Here is a 26,109-nt window from a genome sequence, read left to right on the forward strand (position 1 = left end):
AACCCTTCCCATGGCTGCAGTACAGATGCAGGCAGCCCAGAGCTGACAAGGAACGAGGGCGTCAGGTGTGAGTGAGGGCAGAGTAACGATGGCCCGTGGGCAACACACAGTCACAACCTTCCTTCTGGGGAAGCTGCCCCCCAGGGAAGGCCATGGATGAGGATTCCATCTTTGAAGAATTCACTTTGAACACTGGACTGCAGATAGACTGAGATTACCATCAGTGGTTAAAGGCCCTCACAGAGAGAGACAGCCGTTCTAACTCAAGCAGCTAGAATGTGAACAGAACAGGATCCCGAGGAAGCCAACAGAAACACAAAGCCCCAGCATTCAAAGAGGGGCGTTTAGACTGGGCTGCGGGCACAACCCAACAATTCTTTCATACAGGGACACTGAGTGCTAACAAGGATAACTCTGTGGTATGTTATTTATATGTAGATTATAGTTTATAGTTAATAATTTATAGCTATATATGACATATTATAGTTGCTATAATATAGAATTACCCTAAAAGTTTGAATAAATTGTGTCATTCTCATTCACATTGATTACCAGTTCAGTTGCTCTCAACGAATCCATTAGTTGTCTTTTTAAATCTCCTTTGGGGGCTGTTAACATAGACTTTCTGGATGGGATAGACCCTCAACAGACAATGGCAGACAGGGCCTGGGTGGGGGGACCAGGAAGGCAGCACCCACCTCCCTTAGAACCTGGTCATTCAAGTGGCTTATGCCACGAAGATCTGAAATTAAGTAGTCCGTCTGATTTGGCCTTGTGGAAGCACAGATGGATGTAGCAGGAAACGGCAGCAATACTGAGTGACACAACCTTTCCTCACTAAGGTACCCACACCCGGAGGTGGGCCAAGAGAACACAGAGCCATGATCTGCTGTGAAGCCCAGGTTCTCAAGTGACTCACCGCTGTGTTTTCGCCTCTGGGAGCTGTGTGGCGGCCTCTCCCAGGCTGTCCTGCCCAAAAGCGAGATATCATCATTCAGATTCTGTAAGCCTGGAAAAGAAGGCGAGCAGGGAAAGAAGGCTCCAGTGGACATATGGTGACAACTTTTTCGTTCGTAAATGTCCCATTTTTCTGATTATTAAAGTAACATATACTCATTGTGGACCATCTTGTAAATACAGAAAGTAAGAAAAAGAGAGTCAAAATAGCTTAGAACCCCTGAAAAAATATGGACGGAAACCATTAGAACCCTTTCTTGCTCCACAAAGTCGGCGCTCCCTCCCGGGTGATGGGTCCATCTCCAGCCTCTCCCCTCGTGGTCCAGCAGCAGCACGTTTTCCATCTCCAGCCCCTGGCATGCGCTGCGCTCATCCTCTTTACCTGGTTATCCCCACTTACCCTTTGATCTCAGCTAGGAGAAGCCTTCTCTAACTCCCCTATAAAATCGGTCCTCCTGTTATCTCTTCCCCTAACACCATGCACCTCTCCTTTGGAGCACTTGTCCAGTTGAAATTTTAGTTTGTGTGATTATTTGTTTGACATCTATCTTCATGCTTAAACTGTAGGTTTTGTGAGGGTGGCGTCCATGCCTTTTTTTTTTTAAAGACCATTGTATCCCAGTGCCTAGCACAATGCTTGCTTGCTTCCTTGTCTAACTTGACCAAACCCTCCCCATCTTTAAGGTTAAGCCTGAATTCCACACCCTTTCCCTGTGCCTTCAGTAATTCTCTCTTTCTCTCATTTCCTACTAATTTGTATCCAGTTCTACATGACTGGCACGGAATTGTTCTCTAAATGGGTCACATTCCTAGGTGACGCTTTCAGCAAGTGCTAACCTGACTTCCTGCTTCCCTCTCTTCCTCCACCCATTAACAAATATTCCTGTGCACCTACTGTGTGCCTGGCACTGTTCTAGGGCCGAGAGCAGACAAGTTCTTCTCTAACAGGAAGCCAGCATTTTAGCAGGGGAAGACAGCCATCACCAGATCAATGAATAAATAAGGACGGTAATTTCAGATATGATTGAGTGCTGTGAAGAACCAAAGCCAGGTAGTAGGGTAGGTGTGAGAACAGGGGCTTGTAAACACTTCCTGGTGATTCCAGCAATGGTGGTTATAAAGCGTCACCATGCAGGAGTGAGGTTTAGGGGGAAAAATCTCAACTAACGAATCTCTTACCTTGTAAATTACTCTCCTCCACCTTTCCATTCCATCCCATATTATAGTCGTGATTTTTAAAAAGGAAAATATTTTTTTCACTTCATAATTGCTTGTTTATAAGAATTTTCTGGCATCACAGGCACTGCACAAATTCTGTTTCATACAATAATTCACTCAGCAGAGGGAGCTCATGCTTTAATTTTGGGAAGTTGGACAGAAAGCAAGATTCTTTAAAAAGAACCTGAAATAAATGCTGCAACTCTCATTTTAAATAAGGTTTTCTTTGAGTACTTCTTGGAGCTAAGACCATTTGACTAATACATAAATAGATGTGACTGATGAATTCATTTTGGGGAAGAATTTTCTTTAATAAGGTTCTGTTTTACATATCAAATAGGCTAATTTAGAACAGGTATCCCAGCTCAGGAGTCTAAGGATTCATCTAGAAAGAAGACAGCTGTCCACTTGTCCACCTTTCTGTTAAATTGCACTCTGAACTCAGAACATGAACTTATTTGACTCATTCTAACATGACTGTGATTTGACACTGAATGTGTGCATGTTGAGGTCCCTGCCTTTGAAATTATAAACCAGATATTTATTTAGACTTCAAAGAATGTTTACTACAACATGAGCCAAGGTCAAAGGCAGAGTGAAGATTGAGAGAATGAGTTAATCTCTTAAAGAGCCAGAACCATGAAGTTGACTCAGCAGTTCTGAAACCACAGGTGAAATCAGCAGCAGTAACAGCTGGGGTTTTGTGTGTGTAAACTACAATTTTCAGTTTCCCAGAGGACTACAATAATGACAGAAAAGGTGTATTAGGTAGACTTTCTCTTACTGTACATATCTGATTAGTAATTCTGCATTCTAATTCTCATTTCTACAAGATAGAAAGCAACATTTAAAAACACACTGTCTTCTTATTAGCAAAGTCAAACATTTATTAATAGAAAATTGAGGAAAAAAACGTTAAGAAGAGCATAAAAAACACAAGATATTTATTTTAGATTAGCACTTGCAACTTTATATCTAGCTTTAAAATTAATGTATGCAGTGTGGGGTTTTTTTGCTCTGTTTTTAAAATTGACGTATAGTTGATTTACAATGTTGTATTAATTTCTGCTGTATAGCAAAGGGATTCAGTTGTACATATATATATATATATATACATTCTTTTTTATATATTCTTTTCCATTATGGTTTATCATAGGATACTGAATATAGTTCTCTGTGCTATACAGTAGGACCTAGTTGTTTATCCATTCCATATATAATAGCTTACGTCTGCTAACCCCAACTCCCCACTCCATCCCTCCCCCAACCCCCTCCCCCTCGGCAACCACAAGTCTGTTCTCTATGTTGGTGAGTCTATTTCTGTTTCATATGTATGCAGTGTTTAAAATGGTTATTTATTTTTGTCTTTTCCTCACTTAAAAATCCCCAAATTCTCCTTCATTAAAATTTAAAAATCGCCTTAACTGGGCTAATCCAAAAACAGTACAATTTTGAAAGCATCCCTTAGATTGTAGAGGAAGATTCCACTGATGAAAAAGAAAATATTGGGAATTCCTTGGCGGTCCAGTGGTTAGGACTCCATGCTTTCACGGCCTAGGGCCTGGGTTCAATCTAAGATGCTGCAAGCCGAGTGGTACAGCCAAATAGTATCACACTTATCGCTCTTTTTCTACGTCTATCTTTCCCACAATACGATGAGTTCCTAGGGAAGAAATCATGTCTTTTTCATTATTTAGCAGCATATAGCCCAGTGCCTGGCACATGGTAAGTGCTTAATAACTATACAATTAGTAGACAAATGAGTGTTTTGGGATTGCATTGGGTCTTTGTTGCTGCGTGTGGGCTTTAGTTGCGGCGAGCGGGGGCTACTCTTCATTGTGGTGCGCGGGCTTCTCATTGCGGTGGCTTCTCTCGTTGCGGAGCATGGGCTCGAGGCGCAGGGTTCAGTAGTTGTGGCTCGCGGGCTCTAGAGCGCAGGCTCAGTAGTTGTGGTGCACGGGCTTAGTTGCTCCGCGGCATGTGGGATGTTCCCAGACCAGGGTTCGAACCCGTGTCCCCTGCGTTGGCAGGCGGCTTCTTAACCACTGCACCACCAGGGAAGTCCCCCAAATGAGTGTTTTAAAATGATTTTATTTTACCTGTACTTTTCACAGAGTAATATTGGTCTATGGGATTGAGTACAAAAAAATAAAAAGAAAGAATTGAGTTCTAAATAGTTAAAAAAAAAAGCCTCTCCTTGTTGGATACCTTTGGGACAGGCTGCTTGGAGAAGGGAAAGCTGAAGGAGTGAGTGCCTGGTGACTATTTTGACCTGTGAAAACACCACGGGCTGTTTAACAGGGAATGTGGTCGCTGTTGCCGTCTGCTGCTGGAGGGGAGAAACTCACTAAGCCTGCTTGAACAATGGAGGTAGCTAGGGCAGCTAGAGGAGTTTCTGGGTGAATCAGCAAATATTTGTTGAGCCACAGCTCTGTGTAGAAAACTGAGTCTGAAGAGAAAATGTACAAGAATGGGCATCAACAGAAAATCTACAGACAACAAATGCTGAAGAGGGTGTGGAGAAAAGGGAACCCTCTTGCACTGTTGGTGGGAATGTAAATTGATACAGCCACTATGGAGAACAGTATGGAGGTTCCTTAAAAAACTAAAACTAGAACTACCATACGACCCAGCAATCCCACTACTGGGCATATACCCTGAGAAAACCATAATTCAAAAAGAGTCATGTACCACAATGTTCATTGCAGCTCTATTTACAATAGCCAGGACATGGAAGCAACCTAAGTGTCCATCGACAGATGAACCGATAAAGAAGATGTGACACATATATACAATGGAATATTACTCAGCCATAAAAAGAAATGAAATTGGGTCATTTGTAGAGACATGGATGGATCTAGAGACTGTCATACAGAGTGAAGTAAGTCAGAAGGAGAAAAACAAATATTGTATATTAACGCATATATGTGGAACCTAGAAAAATGGTACAGGTGAACCGGTTTGCAGGGCAGAAATAGAGACACAGATGTAGAGAACACACATATGGACACCAAGGGGGGAAAGCGGTGGGGGTGGGGGTGGGATGAATTGGGAGATTGGGATAGACATGTATTCCCTGATATGTATGAAATAGATAACTAATAAGAACCTGCTATATAAAAAAATAAATAAAATTAAAAATTTTAAAAAGTCAGTTTAAAAAAAAAAGACAATGTACAATCTTTACCAGGATTTTCTGAATTTTCGAAAGATCAGATGTGGTTGAGCATCACACTGGAAAGTATGATTTCTTCCAGCCTCATGATCCTGTGATTTGGTTAGTGGCAAGTAGCCTTAGCTTTCTTTAGCAGAACCATCTGTAACGTAAGGGTCTCGTTATAATAAATGAGAACACACCTTTTGTCTTAGTCACTATAAATAATTCCAGCATCCTTGCAAGAGAGATAAGAATTGGATGGAACATTTCCTTAAACTTTGTGTCAGGCCCTTACAGGTAGGAGAATTATCATTAGTGGGAAAGAAGCCAGCTAGATTTCATGTTGCAAATAACACTGTGACCTAGAAGCAATTATCATAGGCCTAATAAGCAAAGTGAAATAAAACTGTGACAGATGAGGCTTGTTTTCGACCACATTCTAGATTTGGACTGAGGTGGAATTGCTCTTTAGAAGCCAGAGATTTTAATTATATAACAAGCTGGCTATTAGTTGGGCAAAAGAGTGAGTTTGAATCGCCAGGTATGTATTTTGATTTGTGAGCAGATGCTGTGACACATCTTCTTTCATTAATTTTGATTTTCAATCAAAGTAGGAACTGTGGTGTCATTGCTGTCACCATCACAAGTGTTCCCCACAAGGGGAGCTTTAGGGTCCTTCATTTTCAGTCCCAGAGGTCGTTTATGGTTCCTAGGGTGATCCAGGGGGTCCTCTCCCCATAGAAAGCCAGACATTTCTTTTTGGGCTCTTTTGCCAATCTCAGCAACAGATAAATTCAGACTTAATGCTGGTGTCAATGACAAACACACGGCCTTCATTAGAGCTTACAAACTGAACAAGATTTAATGGAACCCACCATGGATAACAAAACAAAGACAGATACTCATAGAACAGTAGCCTAATCACTTCACAATTAAATTCACTGCTTTGCATATTTATTTTTCCATCTCTTCTAGTTTAAAAAAAAAAACTAAGTGGATTTTAATTAAATCTTATCTTATAAACAAACAAGAATCTTATGTGCCAGGGATGAGATTTCTAATGTCAACTTCTCAACCGAAGAAATAATTGCTGGCTAAGTTACAAATGATAACAGAACATCAACAGAGAATTAACTGTATGTGTGCTGGGAATGTGTGCTATTTATCATCGGGCAGGCTTGCAAAGTGCCAGAACACTGAGTCCATCAGGAAATGGGAGACCCAGGTTCTAAGCCCTGACTGACCACTAGGGAGCCAGGCGAATGTAGGAAAATCTCAGTGAGTCTCTAGGCTTGATTTTATCTGCAAATTAGGGATTTGACTAGAAGCTACTTTGGTTCTCAGAGGCCATACTTCTGTGAGGTGAGGCTGGCTGTGTGTTGAAACATGGTAAAAGAACAGAATGTCAGACTTTTTAAAGCCAATAAGGACCTTCCTTTCACCGACCATCATTGTTTCCCAAGCAAGATTGAGGGGTTTTACAGCTACAGCGGAAAGTTGGACTTTTCTCAGTTAGCAGAAGTAAAGAGCAGAATTTTGTTAAAGTTTTCCTCCCATTTCGTTTCTGTAAAGGCAACGGCACTGCAAGTGAGAGCTGACAATAAGATGGAAAGAACAAGTAAATATTTATGAGGGTAATTTGCAAAGAGTAGATCATGCTTAATTGGGTGACCGTTTCTTTTCCTTTTTCTTTTTTTTAATGGACTTCTATGCTTCCTGTTTTGACCTGGTACAGGGACCATATAATAAGTCATATTTTCTAAGTCTGAAATAGTTCCTATTCCACTCAGCCTAACTAAATTTGCCACTATTTTATGATGTTCAGCAAAGAAAATGGTGTTCAAGGAAAAGCCCTGGACTTCTGCTTGCTCCTGCACATGAGTGAATCTGAGAACCACTGGTCTAGTTTTATAGACGGGAATAACAATGAGGCTCAAAGAGGGGATGTGACCTAGTCAAGGAGACACCGATGGTTAATGTGAGCAGAACCATGAGCCCGAGGGCACCAGGCTCCCTGCCTGGAGTTCTCTAAAGTTGAAATGGTTCCATACATCTGGAAAAACCATGGTTTAAACAACTTCCGCTAGTTAAAAAAATTAAGGAAACCATTTCTCAAGGGAATTGAATTAATTTATTTGAAATTAAATTTGATGATACCTTTATAAAAATATTTTATGCAAAACTGTTTTGCTCTTTGTGGGAGCCATCAAAAGGGCAGATCTTTGGGTGGAGTTCTGTGTTTCCATAAATCATTTCACACTGAATAATTTCAACACTGAACAAAAATCATGGTGGAAGTTGCTTAACTGACTAAAGTGATGGAAATTGAACAGTAAAGGCAGATTGGCTAAAAGAGAATTTCTTTTCATAAGAATTCTGTAAATCTTGTCTTAAGTTATGTGTTTTGTCGGAAAGAATGACAGAGAGATGGAAGTTTCTGGGAACTGATTAAAAGCTCCAGTTAATGAAACAATCTGTACGCTTGTCTCACCAGGTTGGGCCAGTGGTTCTCAGAGGATAGTCCATGGATTCCTTTCAGGGGTTCCAAGGTCAAAACTATTTTATAGTAATATTTACCCTCTTCCTTCTCATTCTCTCACGAGTTACACTGGAGCTTTCCAAAGGTTGCATCATGTGTGGTACAGCAACAGGCTGAATGTAGAAGCAGATACGCAAATCCAGCTGTCTTTTAAGCCAGTATTAAAGAGCTTTGCAAAAATTGTAAAACAATGCCACTCTTCTCACTGATTTCTCTTTGGAAAGATAGAGTTATTCTTCATGAACCATATGTTATTCATGCTAATGTGCAATGTGTTCACCCATGTTATTTTCTTTTTTTTTGACAATTTTTTTTTTTTTTTTTTTGGGTACGCGGGCCTCTCACTGTTGTGGGGTCTCCCAGTGCAGTGCACAGGCTCCGGACGCGCAGGCTCAGCGGCCATGGCTCACGGGCCCAGCCGCTCCGCGGTATGTGGGATCTTCCCGGACCGGGGCACGAACCCGCGTCCCCTGCATCGGCAGGCGGACTCTCAACCACTGCGCCACCAGGGAAGCCCTTATTTTCTTTTTTTAAAAATTTTTATTGAAGTACAGTTGCTTTACAATTTGTGTTAGTTTCTACTGTACAGCAAAGTGAATAAGCTATACGTATACATATATCCCCTCTTTTTTTGGATTTCCTTCCCATTTAGGTCACCACAGAGCATTGAGTAGAGTTCCCTGTGCTCTACAGTAGGTTCTCATTAGTTATCTATCTTATACATAGTATCAATAGTGTATCTGTGTTGGACTTCCCTGGTGGCGCAGTGGTTAAGAATCCACATGCCAATGCAGGGGACATGGGTTTGAGCCCTGGTCCGGGAAGATCCCACGTGCCTGTGCGCCACAACTACTGAGCTGGCACTCTACAGCCCAAGAGCCACAACTACTGAGCCTGCATGCCTAGAGCCCATGCTCCTCACCAACAGAAGCCACCGCAATAAGAAGCCCGCGCACCACAACGAAGAGTAGCCCTTGCTCGCTGCAACTAGAGAAAGCCCGCGCGCAGCAACAAAGACCCAACACAGCCAAAAATAAATAAATAAATAATTTATTAAAAAAATAATAATAAAAGGCTTCCCTGGTGACGGGGTGGTTGAGAGTCTGCCTGCCGATGCAGGGGACACAGGTTCGTGCCCCGGTCTGGGAAGATCCCACATGCCGTGGAGCAGCTAGGCCCGTAAGCCACGGCCGCTGAGCCTGCGCGTCCGGAGCCTGTGCTCCACAAGGGGAGAGGCCACAGCAGTGAGAGGCCCGTGTACCGCAAAAAACAAACAAAAAACAACAAGACAAAAAATTCCCAGTTTTAATTTCACATACTTCAAATGTTAATAGATATAACCCACATAAACAAAGGCTCTTTAGGGCCCTCAGTCATTTTTTAAGGGCTTAAGCAGTCTTGAGACCAAAAAACTGAGATGCCCTGCAGGGCAATGGTGACACAGCAGTGAATGCCACATTCTCCTCACAGGTGGCTTGTGCTCACAACCTAGTGAGTACATAGGTGATGTCAGTCTGGCAGAAGATACCCTACAGGATAAGGACAGAGCTCTAGGGAGCACAGGGGGATTCCTCCCCAGACTTGAGAAGACTGTTAGTGAAAGTTTTCTGAAAGAAATAGAGAAGGCATTCCTCAGTCTATGCTTTCGACCCACCCCTTCCATCTCTGAAGTTTTCAGCTTCTCCCTTTTACTTGTATTCTTCCCATCAATCTTCAAGCTTCTTCCACTAATAAATAATACAAAACTCAAACTCTTCAATCCCAATTCTCCACCAAACCCTATTGATTTTGCCTCTTAACCCTCTCTCCCGTCTGCCCTCTCTCTCCACCTCCACCACCAGCACCCTAATCCTAGACACCATTGTCCCTCTCCTGGGCTGTGTGATACCCACCTGTCACCCTGCATTCACTTGTGACCCCTTCCAATATTTACCCCATACAACAGCCAGAGTAATCTTTCCAAACGGTAAATATCCTTTATTGAAATCCTTTCATGACTCTCCATTACCTGCGCAAAATATTTATATTCTTTAGATCTGCACTAAAGGCCCATCAGGATCTGCCCTTCTCTGCCCTTTCCAGTCCCACACTTTGGGGTAGGGGTGGGGGTTACAGTGAACCCTCCAACAGGCGATGCCCTCATCATTTGGGATTGTTGGTTTTTCCTGAAAGCTCTGAGTTCCACAAAGCCACTAGCCAATACACGTGATTTTTACTTTACCTAGAATTCCCTCTCCGTGTCCCATTCATTTCCCCTTCCTACTTCTTGATAACTTCTATTGATAATTCAAGTTTCAGCTCAAGCTTGGCGCTTTGGCAAAGTCTCTCTGGATGTCCACCCTCTCCCACCTCTTGCTCTCTGCTCCACTCCCAGCCCCGGTTCCTAGGTCTCCATACAGCCCTCTTGGCCTTCTATCATTAATTGTTATGGGCACATCTGTCTGACTCTTCCATCCGACTGAGCTCCTGAGAGACAGGCAGTGTATCATTTCTGTATCCCAAGGGCCTAGCAAAGTGCCGATGTATGGGATGCTCCCCATAGAAGTTTGTGCAACAATTACAAATGAGTCCAAGAGATGCCTGGAGGAACAGGTTTTTAAAAAGAAAAGAAAATGCTTTAAACCTGTGCCAGGCTGTCAGGTAAGTGATACAGGGAGCTGGTAACTGCCCTCACCTGCTTACAGTTTGTACCCTGGGTTTTCTCTGGATTTTAATAAAGATGCCTGTGTGCCAAAACAGACTCTGACTGTCCTGCTTTGGACACAGAAGGAGATGAGTTCTACTAGATGAAAGGTCATGGACAAGGTGGGTCCACCCAGGGGCAGGGCAGGGAGGGGAATGCCTTCCACAGTTTCCTGAAGGTGACGGTAGTACAAAGGTACCCATGGGATAATTTGATATTAAGTCTATGAACATTTTGAGTAAGTAAAATTTCCTATGATAGATAGTAAATCCTTGTTCACTTTGGCTTTATTTTTAGTGGGGCAAAAACCAAAGAAACAAGTTATAAGGAAGAGAGTGTTTTTCTTTGAAGATGTTTTACATTTTCCTTTTGACATTCACGTTAAGATATCTGAGTTAAAGATGCTGGAAAGTGTCACCTGGGAATGAGCTGATGGACTGTTTATTCCCTTAGAGTTGACATAAAAAGAGAAATAAATCAGGAGAAAAGAACATACCATTAGTTCAGGTGGAACTATAAGTTCCTGGGTTGAGTCCAAGGGCTGCAGGTCTTCTTTTTTACACAATTTGGTACAAACTTTAAGAAGAAAAATTAGTGTTTTAATCTTTTGATTAAAAAAAAAAAGTCAAAGTTTGATAAGCACCACGGTCATTAACAGCCAAGTACTGAGCCTCTCCTGTTTGAAAGGCCCTGGACTGGGCTCGGGATACATGGCAGTGAGGGACAGACCAGTCCCTCAGTTTTACTCTAACAAGAGGAGCATCTGTCAAGCAATTGTCCTGTGCCAAGCACAGGGCCTGGCTGGAGCAAGATGAACTACAATTAGGGCCAACAGAAGCCACGCATCAGAAGTGGGGTCCAGAGGCAGGCTCCCCGGAGGTCAGGGAACAGTGGTTGCAGAGGCTTCCTGGAAGAGGGGCGAGGAGGGAATGGAGCCAGCCCAGACCCAGATTGGGAGGCTGTCCACAAGGTGTTAGGAAGAAACCAAGTCGGTGGCTTTGACCACAGGGAAGTGATTAGAAGGAGGCGGTGTGAGGGGTCAGAGCAGACAGACTGTGGAGCGTCTTCAAAGGCGGGCTTCAGTTTTGAGACAGCATTTGGGGCCAGTGGGAGCCACTCAGCATCTCTGAACTGATAGTTCTGGAAGGTTTCTTGAGCTACAGTATGCAGTGGTTCCTGATTCCGGACCTGCAGACTGGTTGCGTTTGTCACCTGGGGAGTTTTGTAAAAATTCTGAGCTATTCCCAGGCTACTCCGCACGAGGTTCCAATCCAGTAAAACTGAGGGAAATCCTAGGCCATCACATTTTTTAAAAGCTTCGAAAGGAATTCTGGGAAATGTGAGGACCCTGCTGTGAGTTGCGTTGTGTGGGAGGTGTGGGAAGGAAGGTAACCAGGTGCAGAAGTTGTGTAATGATCTCAGTGTAAATGAAGATGGTCTGGATTAGGGCAGCGTGTGTGCGGAGGAAAAGCGACAGATGAGCTTGAGGGCTAGTGCATGTTAAAATCATCAGGCCTTGGTTCTGGGTGAGAAAAAGCACACAATGATGGTACCATTTACCATAAGCATGGAAGGCAGGAGAGGGGCTGGTTCAGCAGAGTAAGAGTGGAGGTTATAGTGAGCTCAGGATTAGGTATGGGAGGGAAGGGTCCAGAGAGAGCAGCGGTAGGAGAGGATTCAGGAAGCATTTATGGAGACGTTACCTGGAGTCTCAGGAAGGAAGAGATGTTAGAAAAATGTATGACAATAACTCAGCTAGAAAGGGGACAAGGAATGGATGCCAGGGTGGGGAAAAAAAGAAAAAGGAAAGGGGACAAGGAGGGTGAGTGCATAAGGATAGAGGGGATGAGAACTGGCTGCATCTATGGGAAAGGCTGTCTCATAAATGAGGCACGGATTTGCCCAACATTATCCCATATGTGGACATTACAGGAAAGCGGGTCTCAGACAAAATTAGAAATGGCTTTCTAAACCAGAGTTGGCCTGGGGAACCACTGAATCCAGTTCTGTCTGTTGGCTATTACAGTTCCAGGGAAGTCTACCCGTTCTAACAGGGACTAAACATGGTTAGTTGACACTTTGCAGGGAGGTGATGTAAAGAAAATTATAGCTGAAGAGTGAGGAATGGTGAGATTAAGCACTTTATTCGATTTCCTGTAACATTATTTTTTGTGTATATGAACTACCATCCTGGAGTCCACTCTTCTTTATATTTCTGTTGATGTCAGGAGTATCAAATGTGGCTTAAGGAGTCCATTCCCAACACCGTCCTTAGTCTCAGATTGTCGGGACTCCGCTCTGGGTCCCAACTCTGGCCCCTTCTTGCCACACCCATCCCCAAGGGGCAAGGGTCCTTGGGACCAAAGGGACATTGCACTCACAGCCGGTACCCCACCTTCCAGCCACAAGCCACGGACACACACAACCTCCGAATTCCCTGCTGCCAAGGCCCCAAACCCACTTCCAGGGCCCATGTTGGCCCCTGCTCTGGTCCCTCCTCCCAGAGAGGGCAGGGGTACAACCAGGGGCTCACCCCCAGGCCTGTGTGGTGGCCAAGGACAGCTCTTTGGGGCATGGAAGGAGCTTGGAGACGTGAGCTGAGCGCCCAGTCTGTGATGACACCAATGCAGGACTTTAATCCATTCTTTAATCTTTCCTTTAGACATATTTCCTTGCACATCCCCCTTTGGCATCATCATAACGCTTTCTCACTTTTCCACATTCTTCTTAACAATTTAGGAATCCAAACATCTCTGGATATTTAACTTCTACAGTTTATACATTTGTAGGAAAAAGGTTATGTTTTTAAAATGAATAATTCTATATAGTCTTTCTTAGCGACTTATCCTAGGTTTTTTAGGGAGAGGGATGTGGAGGCAGTAGGCATGAGAGGGTCTGAAACAGAAGCTCTATGGATGGTACGTATACTTAGTGGCTATTGATTCCACACAGCATGAAAGATGGAAACAGCTTCTCCTCTCTTCCCCATAGACCATTAGTACTAATCAAGGATGGAATCGCATTCAGAGAGAACACACGCAGTTATTTCAGAAAAACGTTTCACTTTGGCTATGACTCCACAAAACGTGCTGCTGAAATGACAGTGTGAGAAATAGATTCTTTTCTGTTTCTCCCTATCACAAAGCTAGATGTAAGGAAGATGGCATAATCTGTTTTCACTTAGAACATGCTAGTTTATAAACTTCACCTTCAAAAAAGCCATTAAGCCGCTCCCTGACTGTATTTCTGAGAAGAATATCTAGTTACCCTCATTGAGAAGGGCAAAATGGCAAACCTCTGAGTCTCTGATGCACAGTATTGTGCTTTCCTTGAAAACCAATTCCACGTAATGGGTGTGATGCTTTGCTGTTTCCTCCAGAAGTCCTGGCTCGGCAGCTCTCAGATGTTTTATACTCACAGGACTGAAACTTTTCCCACTCTCCACGATGGGTCTGTAGCCAGTACAGCGGCATAATTGCCTGGGTAGAAAGAAATATACAATGATTCGACCCAAAGTTCACTCCTCTGCCCTTGGAATGTCTCCCTCATTCATAACTAAGACTCCTCTCCCCTCCAAAAAATTACTGGGTCTACAAAATCCCAGTAATTTTTCTAGATTGAACTAGCGTCAGTAATTTTTCTAGATTGAACTAGCGTCATCAGAAGACATTTAGGACACGTTTCTGGACTGCACTCTGTGGAAGGGGGCAGAGTAGGAAACCAGTGAAGAGAAAGGGCAAAGGACTGAGGAAACGTCTTCAAGGGTACAAGTCACGTGCCAGAGATGTGCCCATCTCGTGAGCAGAGGCTCTGCCTGTTTTTGTTCCAGACCCTCTTTCTTCTGTTGTCGTTCTTATTTCTTTTGTTCTTGTTTTTAAAATTATAATATTTATTTTTTATTTACATACAGTAAAATTCACTCTTTTTAGTGTCCAGTTCTGCAAGTTTAGACAAACTCAAACAATTGTATATCCACTACCACGAACAAGCTATGAAACAGTTCTGTCTCCCTCACAAACTCCCCATGCCGTTTTGGAATCAACCCTCCAGCAACTCCCTGTCCCCAGAAACCACTGATCTGTTTTCTGATTCCAGACCCTCGTTTTAAGGATGTTGGTATAGTGAACAGCTTTGGAAGATAAAGCAGTGTCTCCCATGGAGGAATTAGCAGACATTCTTACTGTCCAGTATACTAAAGATAACGTCACCTTCTGGCAGGCTTACCATCCATTATCAAAGATTTGAGTTCCCTAATCTCAGGGTTCCTCTCCTGCAATGCAACCCTTTGCACATCCAGGTGTCCACTGGCCCTACTCATATTGCCTTCGGAATTGAGGCTCAGGAAGCGGGCATAAATTCTAATAATCTAGCTCTGCTGTTGCTGTGAAGAATAAAGTCCTTTGTCTCTGATCCAGGAGTCTTGTGTCTTCTGCTAGCATCCATCAAACTGTGTCAGGCTAACTTGTTAGTTTGTAAGTAGGGTAAAATCTCAGACCCTGGGCTTCCCTGGTGGCGCAGTGGTTGGGAGTCTGCCTGCCGATGCAGGGGGCGCGGGTTTGTGCCCCGGTCCGGGAGGATCCCACGTGCCGCGGAGCGGCTGGGCCCGTGAGCTATGGCCGCTGAGCCTGCGCGTCCGGAGCCTGTGCTCCGCAACGGGAGGGGCCACAACAGTGAGAGGCCCGCATACACCAAAAAAAAGAAAAAAAATCTCAGACCCTTTACAGTTCTTGGAGGTCACTAGGTGGTATTAAGATATCTTGTAACATTGGAAGGACTGACCCAGACACAGAGGGAGTATCTCTTACAAAGGCTGGGAAAGCGTGTTTGCGGGAATGGCTCCTAGATCTGATCAGGATGTCACTGTATTGTAATTAGCTCTGTGTCTCTTTAGGCCAGTGATTCTCACCTTTATGGGAAGTGGTCATAGACTCTTTGAGAATCTGATGATAGTTCTGTTCTGTGAATGTTTCCTCAAAATCACATGTGGATACACACACATTTTGCACATTCACAGACCCCTTTAAAGACTTTAATTGGCCCTGGATCAGAACCTCTGGTCTGGATTGATTCTCACTAGGTGTAAAGACCATATAGGCATACTGCTCATAACACAGTAGGCACTGATGCTTGTAGAAAGGAACATGAATACATTTGAGCAATAATTAAGTAAATTAGAATACTAAAAACTTATATAGATGATACCCCACAATATGAAACCAAAGAAGACACTGGTTATAGTGGGGGGAAAAGTGATAATAATAAAAGAGGTCCTGGTAATTCTCCAGAGAAAATAACAAGGAAAATGACCTCAGGAAAATAAACATATTCAGATGAGTGGTTAAGAACGTGGATGCTGCAACCAGATTACCTGAGTTCCAATCTTGACCCTTCCACTTGCTAGTGACGTGATCTCAGGCAGTAACTTACCCACTCTGTACCTCAGTTTCATCATCTGCACAGCCAGCATATAGTACCTACCATAGAATAGCGCCCGGTACATAGAAAGTTCTCAATAAAAGTTAGCTGTTACGGTGGCATCTAGATATTAAAGCAGAGACTATGGGTGATAAAGAAAGAAGACTTGCAATTTTGGTGCAATGATGCTACTGTTGTCTAATGGACACCACCAAAGCCTAGAGGGATGAGATCCACGTGGTACCTGGCAATGTTAAAAACAAGAAAACTAACAAAGGACGGGACCATATGATCATAAAATATAAACTTGAGTGGAAATCCAGGAACTTCACAGGAAGAAAGGGAGTAGAGACCATTTGGGTGAGAATGCAAATAGAAACAAACAGAAATGTACCTACGACTCTCTCGTACCTCACACTACGGGCCACAGTGCTTGCTAAAAGTAACTGTCCAGATTCCCAGCTTTTATTTTCCTAACTTAGTGGGTTTTTTGTTTGTTTGTTTTGGTTTTTTTTTTGCGGTACGCAAGCCTCTCACTGTTGTGGCCTCTCCCGTTGCAGAGCACAGGCTCTGGACGCGCAGGCTCAGCGGCCATGGCTCACGGGCCCAGCCGCTCTGCGGCATGTGGGGTCTTCCTGGACTGGGGCACGAACCTGTGTCCCCTGCATCGGCAGGTGGACTCTCAACCACTGCGCCACCAGGGAAGCCCCCTAACTTAGTGTTTTTATACCTGACCCTCTGATCCTTGGCTTTCCGTGGCTTTTTTGTTTTAAATATCTTTATTGGAGTATAATTGCTTTACCTTTGATATCTGCCTCTAGCCACTTAGTTTTGGGGCTGAGACTTCTACTTCTGGCTTATTGCATCCAGCTTCCTTGATCTGAGCATATAGTTTCAGCATCCGCTGTGGCCCCAACAGGGGTTGTCTTCGTGCCTCCAAACCCATCCTACCGCTTGAACCAGAAGCTTGCTCCCAGCGGGGTTTGAACAACACAAGCCTCTTGGCCCAACGAAAGGTACGGATGGGGCCTCCCTAAAGCAAATCACAAAACTTAAACAGAGGGAGAATATAGCTGGGAAGGGATCCTTCAATTACCCAGGTTTGAGAAGCTCTACCTCTTTTAAAGAAGAAGCCCTAAAAAATGCCTGCGTGGCTCAAAAAGTGAGAGGAATAAATGAGGGGAATGGCTGTCGAGCCAACCACAAAGGCTGTGATAGGAGAGTGACAGAATGTTTAGGTAGAACATCTTTGGGTTCATAACAAGAGAAAGACAAGGGTGGGTGTTGTTATTCAGGGCTTATTCAGGGTTATTCAGGGCTATAGGCTTCTCAGAAGTCCGTTTCAGAAAGTACAGAGCAGTGATGGCTCTTCTCCCATTTACCAGCAACTGTAAAAAGGAAATATAGCATAAAATGCCCAGGAAGCTCTCAGAAATGAAATTTGGAGGATGTAACTGTAAATGAAGAAGAAATAAGCACTGTGGGTGCGGGGGGCACTGTAACCAGATTGTTCTCTGCTAGGCAAAGACAAAGAAAGGACGTGAACAAATTATGGAAGTAATGGGGCAAACTGACGCCAAAGGCAGAAGTGTGAATCAGAGCAGTGCCAAGTTGGCTAAGTGCCAGACAGAGAGAACTTTTGTGGGAAATGCTATTGAACATAAGATGTATCAATCAAAGAACAAATATACTGCTCAATGAAGCTAGAGTAATATTGACAAGTGTCAGAGAGAAGGCACAACTATTTTATTCCTAGTTTTGCTTCCGTATTTCTCACCAGAGGAATACTTGGTAAACCAAAAGCATCAGATAAGCACATTTAAAAAGATGTGATGCCCACCACGCGTGGAGATTTTAAGACAGCACTTAGCTTCTTTAGATCTGTTCAAGTGGTCAGATCGATCAAGGTGAACTTTGTCCCATGACCTTGAATTTATAGATGAGATTGTGAAACCATGGTCAGTAGTGTTTTGGGACATCACAGGAAACCAGAGCAGAGCTGGAGCCCGGGAGACAGGCAACCATTGATCCTGGTCCTCGAAAAATGCACGCTGATGAGGTTGACTTTGTTCTCGGGCAACTTTCTGCATCTATTCTGGAATGGGTTATTGATGAGGGGGCCTCGAGAAGTGGTCCCTAAGAGGAGAGTGAATACTGAAGAAAACTAGCCTCTTTCCCTTTTGAGAGAAGATTTCTTTCTTTTTTTTTTTTTTTAATATATTTATTTATTTATTTTTGGCTGCATTGGGTGTTCGTTGCTGTGCACGGGCTTTCTCTAGTTGCAGCGAGCAGGGGCTACTCTTCGTTGCGGTGCGCGAGCTTCTCATTGCTGTGGCTTCTCTTGTTGCGGAGCATGGGCTCTAGGTGCCGGGCTTCAGTAGTTGTGGCTCGTGGGCTCAGTAGTTGTGGCACGTGGGCTCAGTAGTTGTGGCTCACGGGCTCTAGAGCTCAGGCTCAGTAGTTGTGGCGCACGGGCTTAGTTGCTCCGCAGCATGTGGGATCTTCCCGGACCAGGGCTCGAACCTGTGTTCCCTGCACTGTCAGGAGTATTCTTAACCACTGCACCACCAGGGAAGTCCCTTGAGAGAAGATTTCTACACTGAGAAGCTGGTCAGTGCTGTAGACACAGTGCGCGGGGGTTTTATGAGGCATTTGATGCTGGCTGTGCTCCCTCTGTGGAGGCGATGAAGAAATGTAAATGCATGATACCCCAGAAGGGTTTGTACTTGAGTGAACAAGTCCAGTGTCAACAGTGTTGATTAATTTTCTCATAGTTCTCGCTTGGCTTATTCTATTCAGTATTTTAATCAATGACATACATACAGACAGAAGGTAATGTTTATCTGATTTGCAAATAATAGTATCAAAGTTAGAAAACAACGTGACAGGCATATATGCAATTTAATAAGAATTTGAAAGTTTCCAAAATGGCAAAAGGGGAAACACTGCTTTAAAAGTCTTAAGGCTTTTTTCAATTGAGTACAAGTTGATGAGTCATAGGGAGTTTCTTCTGATCCCTAAGTCTATAACTTCATAAGCATTAATAATACTTAAATCACAACTGTAGCAGCTACAGCCACAACAAAACGTAAAGCAAACAAAAGTTCATTGCTTCTTTTGGCTGACTCTAGGTACATAATTAAAAGATTTTTAAAGGCCTAATATTTCCAAACACCATTCCAATAACATTGCAACTGCATCAGAATCACCCGTGCAAAGACTGTTTCCATAAACACGTGCTTCCCAAACATACATTATGTTCAAGTGAGCAGACACAATTGATATGATGCCAAGAATGTAACAGTCATGTGGAAAATTCACTTTACTTCTTGGCTGGCTGCCTCAGTTTCCCCTCCTGCTATATAGGGATGGATAATATTTGCCAACACAGCTTGAGAGAAGTGGGTCACAGAGATCAACGAGTCAATCTTTGCCAAGTCCTTTGGCCTGATTCCTTGGAGGGAAATTCTTGAGTGTCCTGCTCATCTTGTCAAGGATGGTACTCGTTCTACAGTGTAGAGGTTTGGGACTCACCATCCAAGCTTCCCATTGACTGCTTCCCATTGACTGCTGTGGTGGGGCTCTGGGTGGTTCCTTAGGAGAGTGAAGGTGCTCGTCACCATGCCTGGGGTGCAGAACTCGCAATGGGTACCATGGCCTTTAGCAATCCTTTTCTAAAAGCAGAGAACACAGAGCACCCAGCCTGAAAGCTGAGGGGTAGGAAGCTCTCAGAAATGAGGCAGAGGCTCCGACTGGTGCAACTGAAGGTCGGCACAGGCCCGGCAGGTATAGGCTGGAAGTGCTGTGATTATTCACATGGAAGATGCCAAGGGATGCTTTCTGGGGAGAGAGTCCATTGATGTCGCTGGGGAGGAAGTCCTCGAAGTTAACCCGGGACATGACTTCAAGGGCACAGTTTGGATTCAGCCAAGACCACAGACATTGAGATTATCTGCTTTTATTTTGTTCTCCCTCTCATTCTGCTACCAATTGGGGAAAAAAATTGAATTCGAGGGATTTGTTGTAAAGTCTTCTGTCCATAGAGAGAGCTCCAGCTTTTCTTCTTATTTCCACTGAAGGGTTACCTGGTGTTTCATTCATTGTTGGACATTTGTACTCATGCAGCTGAGTACCTGAGTTTAAAAATCCCACACAAACTCAGCCTTGAGACTAATGTGCCCAGCTGCGTGCCTCTGATGGTGCGAGGGGCTTTGTGGGAGTAGAAGGACAAAAGGCCGGTGAGGTTCCTTCCCCCTGGCCTCTGGCTCAGCGGTCTGCCAGCGACCTTCCTGGTACACCAGTGCCTTATGGTGTGGGAGGGTCATTTATACGAGACATAGTCCTTGACCCCAAAGGGTTTATTACTTATTCAACATATATAGTCTTGACTAAAGACTATCACATAGCATGCCAAATTCAAATATCTTAGTCACAAAAGTGTTTTTTTTTAAGTATTTTTTTCTGGCTAGAATTAGCAGCTTGGCCATTTACACAGAACAAACACAGAATAGGCAACCTTGTCTTTTTCATTTCGTTATAGGAAACAAGATAAATATGCATTTCCTTGTCTTTGTGCATAGGTCCCAAAACCTTCCTGCAGGAAGGATTCCTCCCTGAGGCAATTAGATGGTCTGAAGTGACTCAGAGAGTCACTCCCTCTGCACCCCTTGCCCGTACATTTTTACGGAAGCGTAATAAGCTTCAAATAATAATAAAGAAAGCCACAGAATGAAAAAAGAAATTAAGAAAAGGTTACCATTTTTTCCTATGAAAGGGACAGAGACCTTTACCTACCATATATATATTTTTTACATCTTTATCGGAGTATAATTGCTTTACAATGGTATGTTAGTTTCTGCTCTATAACAAAGTGAATCAGCTATACGTATACATATATCCCCATATCCCCTCCCTCTTGCGTCTCCCTCCCACCCTCCCTATCCCACCCCTCTAGGTGGTCACAAAGCACTGAACTGATCTCCCTGTGCTATGCAGCGGCTTCCTACTAGCTGTCTGTTTTACTTTTTCGCCTGCTATCTTTGTTCTCTAAAACCATAAGCCATGGCCCGAACAGCTAAAGGAGCCACCTAGATCCATATCTATCCTGAACTCATTAACATATGCTCTTACCTGAACTAGATCAATCCTGGTTTTGGTGCTTCCTATGACTTCTAAGGTGGTGGCAGCAGCCCCATCAAGAGAGCAGATGGGCACCAGGCAGGCAGTGATGGAGGAGTGACTTCAGAGTTCACACAGGGAAGCTGAGAAGAATTGGCACAGTGACAGCAGCAGTTTCCAAAAAAGAAAAAGGAAAATGTATTTAGATGATTATAATAGTAATTACTTTGATATGAATACAATTAGTTGAGTATGCATCAAAGCTGGGCCATTACATAAATGATTTGGAACTTGAGTATGGAGACCTAAAAATAAATATTCTATTACTTGGAATTAAAAAAGCCATTTCCCCCTCCAAACTATCTTGTTGAAAAATATTTTTGGAGTCGAAATGGTCTGTTTATTCCTATGCCCTTTTCAGTTTGCCAGCTGTTATATGTCTGGTCAAATAAATTCGTTACCCTTCAAACAATCTCCAGGTTACCTGTGATCTTATAAAGACCCAGAGGATATGAGGAAGTTAAGAGACCACCTTGAAGGCAAGTCATTCAATAACTTCAGCAGAGTGTAAACTCCACGAGGGCAGGTAACTTTGGTTCCCAGTGCCTAGGACAGGGGAAGCTTGATAGATACTGGTTGAATAAATGATGAGGATAATTGAGCATTTCCCCTAAACGTTCAGGCTTTTGAATGCACATGAAATTCATTGTACCTCTCGAGAGGAGGAGAGAACTTGAGTTTGACCCTGAATATGGTCATCTGTCTACAGGAGGGTTATTAGGAAGGGTGAGAGCAGGCTTTTAGATCTCTCCTGGGGTCTCTTTTTTTCATTCACACAAAGACAGGAAAGGAGAAAGTATCTAAAAGGCACACAAACCATCGAAAATGGAAAATTTCTAATATAATTGGAGCCTCCCCAGTACCACTTCTTTTAAACAAGGAAACATAGGATAATTGGAAGAGAATGTAATACAACTTTGGGTGCTTGGCCTAAAAAAAGAAAGAGAAATCTATAGCCATACCGCACAAAATGCCTGAACTTTCAATTCATTCATAAATCGATGATGGAATGAGCAGAGGGGATGTAGTGAATTAGAGCTGGTTTTCTGCATGGTTGTGGGACACACCCCAATGCTGTCATGACACCTTTATACAGTCACAAGAATGTGAAGATGTTAAAGTGGAAGGAAGGTAAACAAACAAGGTACTGCTGCCTGTTGAGTTTCTAAGGGCACTTTTCACACTTTTTTTTGTTATTGAAACAAGCAAAAAAAAATCAATGTCTCTCAGGGTCCTTCTCTTGATGGTGGCTTTCACTTCTTGCCTGATTGCAGGTATAGATGTGTTTTCTGGTCTCCAAACCTGCCCCAAGACAAGTCTACAGGGGGCACCTATCTTTACACTGTGATTGAAGATTAGGAATCAGTCAGAACAGCCTCCAGGAGGCCGGACTGTCAGCCACAGTCTGGGGCTCAACTCTGGTGAATTCAGGCAGACCCCAGCTCTCAGAGCTCTCACTGGTCAACCCTCAGTTCCATAGAGGGTCTGTGCAGACAGTGATCACGTGCTCACAGCTGACCTGGCGGCTGGCCCTGGAGACCAAGGCAGGACCCTCAGCTACATGTGATACTGACCAAGCGGCTGAGGGCCCCCATGAACTTAAGTTTCTCAGAATGAATCAGGTGTCAGGGAGTGGGGCTCAAAAACTTCCACATTTTAAACAATATCTCCAGGTAATCATTATCCTTGATTAAGTTCAGGAACCATTGTTTTATACCATTCCATTTGCAAGACAAGCCACTTACTTTAATCCTACCTACAATCGAAATGTTTGTAATGCCTATTTAGGTCTTCCACCCATTTTTAAATTGGATTGTTTGTGTTTTTGATATTGAGCTCCATGAGCTGTTTGTATATTTTGGAGATTAATCCTTTGTCTGTTGTTTCATTTGCAAATATTTTCTCCCATTCTGAGGGTTGTCTTTTTGTCTTGTTTATGGTTTCGTTTGCTGTGCAAAAGCTTTTAAGTTCAATTAAGTCCCATTTGTTTATTTTTGTTTTTATTTCTGTTACTCTAGAAGGTGGGTCAAAAAAGATCTTGCTGTGGTTTATGTCAAAGAATGTTCTTCCTATGTTTTCCTCTAAGTTTTATAGTGTCTGGTCTTACATTTAAGTCTTTAATCCATCTGGAGTTTATTTTTGTGTACGGTGTTAGGTAATGTTCTAATTTCATTATAAAGATATATTTTAAAAAAAAAGAAGCTTACATTTCATCTCCTAGTCAAGGCCTATCCCTGTGAATACAGATCAGCCTTATTAAGCTACTGATTAGAAGAGGGAGGAGGTGGTAGAGTCAGCTAAGCTAGGGCTGGTGTAAGTTGGCACAGTTGCCTTATTTAATATTATTTAATTGCTAAATAAACTGATTCAGTGAATCAGCCCCACAGTAAAATGATGTAACAAGCAATAAATCTGGTTTAAAAAAATGTTTGCAATGAAGCATGATAGGAAGAAACAGTTCTAAACTTTGCAAGAGAGATTGCAAAGTTTCCAGAGTTTCTTATTAGCTTTGATTTCCCAAACAAACAAAACGATACAGTGTTTTCTCAGGTGGAATAATAAATTTACTTCAGGATCTGAATTTCTCTCAATGACCCCTGCGGAGGAAATGATGCTATAGATTGAGGCAGTTTACCTGTAGCCCGTTATTTCTGAATAATAAGAATCATTCGAACTATGCTTGTTGATCTTGTTTGCCTGAGTTGATCAAACATCACTCTTTGCAATTATAAAATTACGTAACACTGTATTGTATTTGGCTTTATTTTGGCCAAATGTTTGCCTTTGTGTCAGAGGATAACCAACAAGGATTTGCATTCTAACACAACACAGGTTTCAGGAAAATAATAAAAGATTATGAAATACTGAATATTATAAACTTTTTAAATTCTTGAGTTCACAGAGTTGAGTAAAATGGTTTTAACTCTCAATACTACCTAAAAAACATACTCCTGTTTTTCACTCATATTTGCAAAGTTAGAAAACAAGACCTTGGCAGTAGTAATCAAATAGCATTATTTCAGCACCCACGGGAAAACATTTGCACAACTCAGTGCCACTTCCCGTTGGTGAAGGGATTCTAGAAGGCTTGCTACCACCTGAGGAGAGGAAACTTGGTCCAGGGGAAGCAGCACAAACTCTGGGAGCAGAAAGATGAGAAGCAATGTCCCTCTGATGCCTATTAGCTGAGTGATCTGGGGCACATTACATAGCTGCCCTGAGCCTCCATTTCTGTACCTGTGGAGTGGGCGCACATGGGACCATTATGCTCAGTTTCAACCTCAACTGCCTCTTCCTCTCTGCCAGTGGGACTGAGAACAACGATGCTGGGTTGTCCTTCAGGCCCAGCGTTAAAGACAGTGAAAAGCAAAGTGCACATTCCATTCGTGGATTGTGTCTTAGTTAAATCTCAAGAACTCAAAACAAAAGTGGGACCAGAAAATTATTTTGCCCTTTGTCCTAATTTAAGGACAAAGTTCTGATTTAAGCCCACTTAAAGAAGTAACAGATTAAAAGGTAAACTAACTGTAAAATTTATCCCTAGCTTTCTCTTCTAGTCTTGCTGATCAAAAGTTTTATAATTATTTGCAAATGGTCTGAAGATTTTACACTTCTAATTTGTGTGTGTCGGGGGAGGGTGGCTTGGGGCAGAGGGGAGGAAGGAAGTGGGGAGGAAGAGAGAGATGGGGAAGATGGTCATAAAGAGAAATCCATGCCTAACACTTAGATGAATACAACCTAATTTGGCATGCAATGACCAAATGTAGTCTGAAGACATCAATATAATCAAGTGCTTTTCATCTAGTAGTCCTAATGCATTTTACAAGTAGATTCCACCCCCTCCTCCCAGAGACCTACAGATTGATAGAGTGCCATGGTCACTGAGTCAATCACCAGTTCACACGCTGGTCACCTAAACCTAATACCTTCTTGCTACCATGGTTTCTTTCTCTACATAAATTTAGAAACTACAGCGTGATAAACTTACCTTCCTTCCATTCACAAAGAAAACAAGTTCATCTGACTCCTTAGAATGAGACATTACGCCAGAATAATTGGCCGAATGTTGTGGAGTTGCCCCTAAAGCACCTGCTGTTGTGTCCACCTGAGCCAGGGGCCGGGATGCTCCCATGGGAGCGTGACCAGCAGGACAGAGGGCAGCCCCGAGGGGTGATTCTGGTCTGCTCTCTGTCTGCGTTCCTGCCATCAAATCTTGTTTGCCTGCGCTCTCAGTCGTTTATTTCCCTACCTCCCTCTGTTACCCTCACTTTCCTCCTCCCTTAGGCCAATTTGAAAGGTCAATCTCAATCTAGTTCTTACACAATGTACACTTTTCCCTGCCCTGGGGGCGACCCACCGGAATAAAATTCCTTCTTACAGCCAGCAACAAGAACCTTCTTTAATCTGAAATGGAACTAAATCATGTAGATATAATGCGTTCAGGTGTGTTTTTAGGTGTTAATTTTTTTTTTTTTTTTTTTTTTTGTGGTACGCGGGCCTCTCACTGTTGCGGCCTCTCCCGTTGCGGAGCGCAGGCTCCGGACGCACAGGCTCAGCGGCCATGGCTCACGGGCCCAGCCGCTCTGCGGCACGTGGGATCTTCCCGGACCGGGGCACGAACCCACGTCTCCTGCATCGGCAGGCGGACTCTCAACCACTGCGTCACCAGGGTTTTAAATTATGAAGCTAATGCTTATTTTTTAAAAATCAAAACCACAAAATTGTACAAAGTAAAAGCGAAAATTCTCCTTCCCAATTTTCACTTTTCAGAGTTAACTCTTACCAGATTCCTCTGTATCCATACAGAATTTTCCCATGCGTATATGAAATATACGTACGTACATGAATCTAGAAAGTGAAATCAAACTATTCATATTACTTCGAAATTTGCTTTTCTCAAGTTACTTAGGTGCTTTGTGCCTCAACTGCCTCACCTGTGAAATGGACAAAATAGTAGTATCT

General features: G+C 43.2%; 1 long non-coding RNA gene across 3 annotated transcripts in view; it reads left to right on the forward strand.

Moving 5' to 3' along the window:
• The window catches only part of LOC109550562 (uncharacterized), a 51,891-nt gene that overhangs the window by 19,558 nt on the left and 6,224 nt on the right, over positions 1-26,109 (forward strand). For 2 of the 3 annotated variants that reach the window (XR_012333014.1, XR_002177102.3), the window contains one exon: positions 843-5,187. The exons of the other annotated variant lie outside the window; for it this stretch is intronic. This is a non-coding gene — a long non-coding RNA (uncharacterized lncRNA). Of the gene's footprint in view, positions 1-842; positions 5,188-26,109 lie in introns of those variants that run through there. 3 annotated transcript variants of the gene reach the window in all.

This window comes from Tursiops truncatus, chromosome 7 (genome assembly GCF_011762595.2).
Source record: "Tursiops truncatus isolate mTurTru1 chromosome 7, mTurTru1.mat.Y, whole genome shotgun sequence".
Lineage (NCBI taxonomy): Eukaryota > Metazoa > Chordata > Mammalia > Artiodactyla > Delphinidae > Tursiops > Tursiops truncatus.